We start from the raw sequence: 8,952 nt of genomic DNA, 5'->3' as shown, positions 1-8,952 counted from the left end.
ACTCCATATGCATGTCAGAACATGGATGCAAGGTTTCATCAAGTACCCAATTGATGCTCCTCAAACATCTTAAACTTGATAATTAAGAAAGCATTGAATGGCTTATGAAGCTTCAAAAGTCTCTAAGACATGAAATGGGCCATGAGTAGAGTTTGAATTTGTTTGCACTTTATCTTACCTTCGGTTAAAGATATGCATGGAACCATTGTTTGACATGGTGGAGGCAAGGCACGTGAGTTGTTTGGTAGCGATATGGGAGCCAAGCCATCAAATGCAAGTAGCAGGTGTAAGAGTTGAACGTGAAAATGACTCAACATAAGACAAGGCACACAAACTATTTGATAGAAATCCTAGAATGCAAGTTACAAATGTAAAGGATATGATGAAGATTGTTTACAAAGTATCAAGTGGAAAATCATAGCCAAATCAAATACACATGGTGATGAAGATTGTTTACAAAGTATCAAGTGGAAAATCAGAGCCAAATAATTACACATGGAAAATGTGGAATCATATGTACGGTGCCTACAATATGTTTGATCAAATGTCTCATGGATGTGCCGCCTTGCAGAGTACAATGATTAGGGGTGAGTCATCATTAAGCATAGGGACCTCTCTTGTCAATATGTATGCCATGGGAGATATTTCATTTTGTACCTAGTTAAGGTAGTGAGAAACTCTCAAGAGTAGGTAATCACACATGAAATTACATAAAGGATGAACGTCAAGATTAGTAATGAATTGGTTTCCCAAATACCATCCTATTTTGTGGAAAATTAAATAAAACCCACAGCCTCAAATGCTAAAGAAGGCAACAAAAGCTCTCAAGGAAAGAGATCTATGTTGAGAACATGGTGTGGTGAACTATTTGATATAATGTGGAACTTGGAAGGGCAACCAAAATGGTGTGGCACATTGCTTCAAAGTTTTCAATTCTATAGAATTAGTGGGCGCACCATATTAAGACAAAAGCGACAATGTCATTTCAATAAAAATAAGAAACACAAAGTGTCAAAGTTCATGCCAATAGTCTGAATTTAGATTTGGTGAAATTAGTATGATTGTATTGTTTATATAATATAACTTTACAAATAAATCCAAAATAAATTATATGCAATATTAAAAATAATAAGCTAATTAATATTTTTTAAAATTTTAATTACTAAATATTTATACTTGATAAACTTCAATTTTCCATTTTAAGTATATGGTGCAATAGTTGAGTGCACGAGTTATTGTAAGGGGTAATAATGTCCAATTTAAAATAAAGGAAAAATAATAATGTTGACTTGAAAGAGTGTTTGAATGAATTAAAGTAATAGAGAATTTCAAATTATTAATATAAAAGGTTTGTCACCAATTTATTTTCATTTTGTTTAATATATTGATCTACTAGTCTTAATTTTTAAAAAAATTGTAGTCATTGTTCTTTTTGATTTGATTGCATGAAAGAAAAGTTCCAACCTCTCACATGAGAGGCTCACAAGTTAGCTCTTGTGTTTCTTCAAACTTTTTAAATCTATGATAATAAAAAACAATAAAAAACTAAAAGCTAACTCTATCAAGATTTTAAAAAATTATTCATGTAAGATTAACATAATATCACTAACTTATATTAACAAGAGCTCTTTGAGAGCTGGAGTCCCTGCCTCTAGGGAAACAAATTGGACATAATATTTAAAATTATGGTTTTGAAAAGAGAAGTTATAAATTTTAGCAAATTTAATTTAGATTTTTAATTAATATTTTAAATTTTAGTTTTATAGAATAATGTGGCGACTATCCATTGTCTAAAAATATACAACTTAATGTATTGCATTGTAAAATCACAATATTTGAATTAATAGATTTTTAACCAAGAAATTTTAAAAATTTAGAATTTTATTACATAAGTTAAATTTAGAAATTAATTTTTTTTTTTAAAATTAATATATACTTAAGTCTATATATATAAAGCAATACAACTCTTAATAGCAATAATATATTTTAATAAAAAAATAAATTTAATAATTTTTGATTTATATAAAACTAATTTTTAAAATAATTTAAAATATATTAACATTTTTTAAAACTATTTTGAAAACTAAAAATTGTGATATTAATATTGATAAGAAATTATTTTTGTTGTGGAAGATAAAAACATGACTTTTTAGAAATCTAGTGAACTTGTGACAAATATGCAAAAGATAAAGTTGTAATTATTAATGAATTTGTCACAAATGTGGAAAAGATAGAGTTGTAATTAATGAATTCATTAATGCATGTTAAAAAATATTGTATTTTTTGAAGTAAGAAAATAAAATAAACCCCACCAAAAATGCAACAGACCAATTAGAAAAAGGTAATAAATCAATATAAATTAATTTAAAAATATAAAGTTTGTTGAATTTTAGAACTTAGTTTTTTTTTGGAGTTGCACAAATTAGTAGGTGGGTAATCAAAAACATTAGTACCCTGCCTATATATAGGCAGGGACTAACAATTATAAAAAACAATAATACATAATATCACTCATCGATATAAATTAAATTATTTTTTTTAAAAAAAATAATGAATGATAAACATTCAATTATTATTAACTATTTAAATAATAGTACATTTTTTTTAATAACATAAAATATTAATATTGGAAAAAAAAAATCATAAAATCATAAAAACAATTGATTCATAGTCATTTCACATTCACAATTAAAACCAACAAATCTACCTAACTTGGAAAGGTGCCAAAAAAAAAACTACTGTTATAAAGTAAAAATGATAGTCCCATGAAATTGTTAGTATATTAATTATTGTCACTTTTATTAATTGACAATTATTAATGACCCTTGTCTCATCAAATTTATTTCTTGTCATACTTGTCTTGTCACATTTATTAATTGAGAGGTTATTAATGACCATTGTCTCATCAAATTTATTGCTTGTCACACTTGTCTTGTCACATTTATTAACTGAGAGTTATTAATGACCATTGTCTCATCAAATTTATTTCTTGTTTTTTGTCACATTTGTATAGTACACTTTGTAGAAAATTGGGATTTTGTGAGAGGAAATTAAATTTTCTCCTTAAAAGAATTAGGATTGACCAATCAAATAAAAATTAAATGAGATTTATATATTCATGAAAGATTTTTTAAAAAAAATGAACTATAGAAGTTGCTTTAATTCTTGAATATAATTGATTGATTTAATTGTAGAATTAGATTGAATGATTCCAATAGTTTCATGCCTTTTGCATGAACTAATAATTGAGTATCGTGGGTGGACCACTGCTGATGCAAGAGCATCTTGCATGGGAATTTATTTTTATTTTTATTTTTAAATTGAAAAAAAAAAAAAAAATTAAAAAATTTGGAGAAGAGAGAAAGTGACGAAAATAGAAAGAAAAAAATAAAAAAGGGAAAAAAGGAGAAAAAAAGAATTTCTATTTTCGAGGTGCATAGGTGGCATAAAATAAAAAAAATAAAATAAAATTGGTTGTCATTCTATTTATCAAGGTGTGTGGGTAGAATTCTATAAAGTTATGAATATTGTAGAAAGTTGTGGATATTGTAGAAGGTTATGGAAGTTGTAGAAGGTTGTGGATAAATCATGCATTGGGTGGTAAGTGTCTATTTGAGCAAGGCATATGAGCATTTCTAATCAAGCTCGAGAAGGTGAAAGCTTGAGAAGTAGAAGCGATGAAAGGTGTGAAAGCTTGGAAAGGTGAAAGCTAGAAGGTGTGGAAGCTTTGGAAGGTGTGAAGGCTTCAAAGTGTGAAAGAGAAGGAGGAAGTGAAGAGTGAATTTTCCTGAGTCTGTGGACAGAGCGCCGAATGTGAGGCAGTTTACAGCAGGATTGTGATAGAGTTGTGAGTGTGTAGACAAAGCGCCGAATGTGATGTAGATTACACTTGGATCTTAGATAGAGTTTGTGAGAAGAGCTAGTGGTTGCGATTTTTAAAAAAGGAGGTTGCTTGGTGGCTTGTGGGCACAAGTTGAGATCTCAGAGGTTTCTACTAGAGTGTGGATCTAGACTAGCTTGGGTTTGGATTGGATCTTGAGAGATCTTGCAGAAATGTTATTGTAATTGCTAAGGATTTTCAAGTTTAATAAAATTTCTTAGGAAGCATTTTATCTCTCTTTGTCTTCATATTGTTGTATTCTTGGTTGTGAGTTGGTAAGGGTGGTGTGGCCCTTCGTCAGTGATATCAGAGCAGTCCTTCATCAATGGTATCAGAGCCTACCTTCATCAGGTGGTATCAGAGCAGAAGTTCTTGAGTGTACAAGCAGATCATCGATGTGTGAGGCAGTTTGTACTAGGACCTTGGTTGGGTGAAGTTTATTAGAGTGGGAGTTCCTGAGCGTGTAAATAGATCATCGAAGCTGAGCCAGTTTGCACTAGGACCTTGGAGGACATGTAGATTGATTGATGGATGATTGAACTTGTTGAAACATGATCGTAGAGAGCTTATGGATTGCAAATTTGTTGTCCTAGACTTGTGATGTGGTTCCTGATTGTTCGTGCGAGGTGGCAGATTATGATCTGACTTGCAAACAATTCGACGTTGTCACAAGGAGCATGGGAAGGATTTGTTACAGAGGGTTTACGAAGATCTTGGGAGATGGCTCCAAGAGGATTGGACCCTAAAATGATTGCGAAAATCCATGATATAGTGGAAAGGAATTTTTCTAAGATGTTTGCTCGGTTGGATTGTAGATTGGCTGATCAAGCTAAGAAGGTCAAGGTGGAAGAGGATGGTTTTGCTGATCAGTTTGTAGAGTCTAATACAAAACCTACAGAGCAGCTAGAGGATGTTACTGAAGATATTCTTAACCTTGTTGATGTAAGGAAACTTGGCAAAAAAGAATATAACCGTTTCCACATAACCCATAATAGATCTGAAATAAACACATAATTAAAATCCACATGCAAGAGAATAGACAACATACCCACAAAATTGTGACACAAGATATACCCTGGGAAACCCTCATTGAGGGAAAAAAACCAGCCTCCAAAAGCATCCATCACCATATATTATTCAGCAAAAATACCATTGCCATACAACCATGGAAGCCTTCATGGCCATAGCCACAACTGAGCAAACTATGTGAACAAACATGAATCCACACATCCCATGCCATGCTTTCAACCTTCACAAATGCTCCCTTGGCTAACCTGTCAAGCCTTGTCCCGCTCGACTCTTGCCTTTTGTCTTCTCCTTGTCACTCTCTCTCTCTCTACAACAACTACTCTTGTGGCTGCTTATATAGTAGCAAGTCCCACAAAACCACCAAGTGGTATTACATAAACCATGTGCTAAAACCGTGTGCTACCTAACCCACTGACCCCACATTTAATATTGGGCATTTAATTCTTTTCTCCAATATTAAATAATTACATAAAATATTATCACAATGTTACAATACAACTCATCAAGAATATTTTATGAGAATCTTTACATGTTGCACGTCCATCTAGGTACAACATTACATAATAAAAAATAAAATAATAAAATAACAATATTATGCAATGTGTGCAACACCCATTATCTCAACAATCTCCCACTTGTTGTATACATTGCATGGGGTCAATCCGTAGCCACATAAATGAACAAGGGAACAATCCCTCCCAGCACATCCACCATCATGGATCAAAATACACCAAGTGCTCCATCCTGGTACCTGCAACAAGATCAAAGTATCTAGCATCTCGAACATGAATGATCTCACCTCCTATTATGCCACTCCCACTGGACATACATAGAAGCCATCCAAAGAGAAAACCACCCAACCTGTTGCATTAGAAGATCATAAAATCCTGTACCAACTAAAATTTCAAGCACAAATAACCTGATCCAAAGGTAATCACATGTATCCATAGTTGTCAAAATATCCATAGCTGAAATAGCACCCATAGCAAAGTGCCAAACCCATCCAACTATCCATACCTCAAAGGTATAACAAGTGAATCTTATATCACCGACATATCCAATCTATAACCTACAATCACAAGCCTCAAGAGCAATACCTACCACATATATACCAAGAAGCTCCCACTGCAAAAGATAATGTCAAATCTATAACCAATCCACTCAACACACCTCAAAGAAGTGAATCCATGTAGTATCAAGGACATCCACAATACATAAACCAATATCCTGCAAGAAAAAACTCTCATAACAAGTCTTCAATGCTCTCCCAAGTTCACCGCAACCAACAAAGGAAAGAGATAAAGAAATAACCATGTCATCTCTCACATGACATACATGAGCACAAACCAGTGATCACAATCTCCAACCAATCTCAAATCCAATGTAGGAAAAAAAACTAAACATCCAAGAAGATAACCAAGACTAGAGAAACCATGCAAATCATAACCTGTATCATGTCCTTCTACACACACCTCTAGATGTAAACTGTGCAAGTATGATCTCCTCCATAAAACCCCAACAAGAAGCCTCAACAACACCCAAACCATACCATATAACTAATCATGGATGTAAGCCTCTCACAAGAAGATCAAACTCAATAAAACCATTCCTAATCCAAGGAAAATGTCCAATATAAAACCATCTCCCAAACTCAACCAGCATAACAACATATGCACATGGAGATAACCAATGCTAAACCATCTCTCAAATGAACCCTCTAGAACTAACTCATGTACCATAGCTCAAGATCCATATCCATGAAAGACAAGCATAAATATAATGCAACTGAGAGAAATAATGGGCTATACCTCTCAAGTAGCAAACTGCCAAGTAGACCAAGAGTGGGGAATGAGAATGCTCATCAAGATACCCAAGTCTCCAACCAAGACTCATCTAAGAACAATCTCCTCTCAAGTCCATATCAGGTGACTGCCCCTCGGACTTCCTGCTGAAACCATCAACCATCCCAACAAATACTTCTCTAATCCAAGAGAAATCAGCGTCACCACCGTCTCTAAGTATCCATGAGCACCTGTAACCAATCAATCCATGCCAACTCCAAATGCAATATAGCAATATCATGAAGTATCCAGCTTATGATCAGTGTACTCAATACCAAGAAACTAAACCAAGATCAATGTCAAAGTTCCAACCATGGCCTCAGGAACATAAACATGACAACATGATCTTACCATCTCAACTAAAGAGATAACATGCTCCATATGAACACACCATAACATGTCACAACTCTAAACGCGTATCAAGAGTATACCATGACATAATTATGAAACCATCCTCACACCAAGGATAACATGCCAAATAAAAGCATAAACCACACCTTTGCCAAGAACCCTATGAGTCCTCAAGATGCAACCATCTCCACACACCATGAAGAAAACCATCTCCACACACCATGAAGAAAACCATCTCCACATACCAGGAAGAACCATCTCCACATACCATGAAGATAACCAAGAACTCCATGAGTCCTCAAGATCTAACCATCTTCACACACCATGAAGATAACAAGTGCACCATGCAAATGTCAAAGACGCTTCTGCAGCAACAGGATCTAAGAAAAACCTCCAACATCTGCAAACACTCAATAAATATATCAATGCCAACAACTCCCACTCAATCGTGGTACCAAGTCACCTATGACATCATAAAATCCATCTCCTACTTGAAGATCCAAACCAAACCAGGAACTAATCCTGCACTGTCACCCCATCACTGTCACAAGCTCCCACTAAACCATGTATCCAAGCTATCCATGACATATGATGAACAAACCATCTTCTAACCATGAGAATCAACCAAGACATCAAACCATTGAAGAACTCAAAAGTGCACATCATGAGCTCCTCAAAAGAAACCAAATAACCATGATCCTCAACCAAGAAGATATACCACCATAACCGTATTAAAAATCCAAGCTAATGAACATCAAGGATGTACCTGTATAACCAATCATGTCATGCCAAAATCCATGGCACCGTGATCACATCCATGAACCGAGCATCTGGCTCTCAAAGTTTCCAACCTGTCAGCATAGTCAACCACAATCCTCTGCCATGACTGTACCTGGTAACAACATCTCGTCCCTTCTACATGAAAAAAATAGTAAATCATGTGACTTAGGGCATAGACAACCCAAATCCAAGCCACCAATCTAAATATGCATCAATAATGAAAGATCAATGGGCAAAGACAACCCATAACCAAGCCATAAATGCAACCTGTAAGTATAGACCGCTTACAACACTGCACAACTTGTAGACCCAACAAGTCATCATGCATATCCAAATCCAAACATTGATAACCATATCATCATGAGACCAATCTAAAATATGAACTGAGTATACAATGACATCAAAACTTAAATCTCCAATGCCATAAACTCACAATGTTACCATAGTCAAAATATATTTATAAACTATTCAGATAAATATATCAACAAATAAATCATGCCAAACCTACACCAAATCTGAACCAATTTGTAGAGCTCTCCAAGAGCTTTTCGTTGACTACTTGAAGTCCAAAATCCGACTTCGTATGCCCAAGTTATGCCCCAATTCGTGCTCAAAATAAACAACATCTGACTTTAGGGCTTTGAAAACCTGACAAAATTTTAAAATCATAGAACCAAACCTACACCATGTTGTAGTGCTCTGAATTAGCTTTCCAACGCCTATAAGAACTCTGAAATTTGATATTATGAGAGAAAGTTATGGCCGTTTTACTAAGACAGTCTTTTTACCATTTTCAGTACGATTTTTCATTTTTTATATTTTTTTTTAGTGACGAAAATTCCGACGGGATTAAATTTGACGGCCATCATGGGCTGAAACCAAAAAACTCTTTCATTTCCTCTGAACATGGCCAAACTAGGGCATATTATATATCAAATTTTATGGAAATGTCGACCCGGATCCAATGGTGACATCTGTTTTTACCCAAGAGGTCATTTCTGCAAGCTAACCCCAAAACCCTCATTTTAAATGAAACATCCAAAAAAATCCTTTTTTTCAACAATTTCACAT

The sequence above is a fragment of the Cupressus sempervirens genome, chromosome 3 (genome assembly GCF_028749045.1).
Source record: "Cupressus sempervirens isolate cs-2001-9-10 chromosome 3, ASM2874904v1, whole genome shotgun sequence".
Taxonomy (NCBI): domain Eukaryota; kingdom Viridiplantae; phylum Streptophyta; class Pinopsida; order Cupressales; family Cupressaceae; genus Cupressus; species Cupressus sempervirens.
This window is presented reverse-complemented; position numbering follows the sequence as displayed.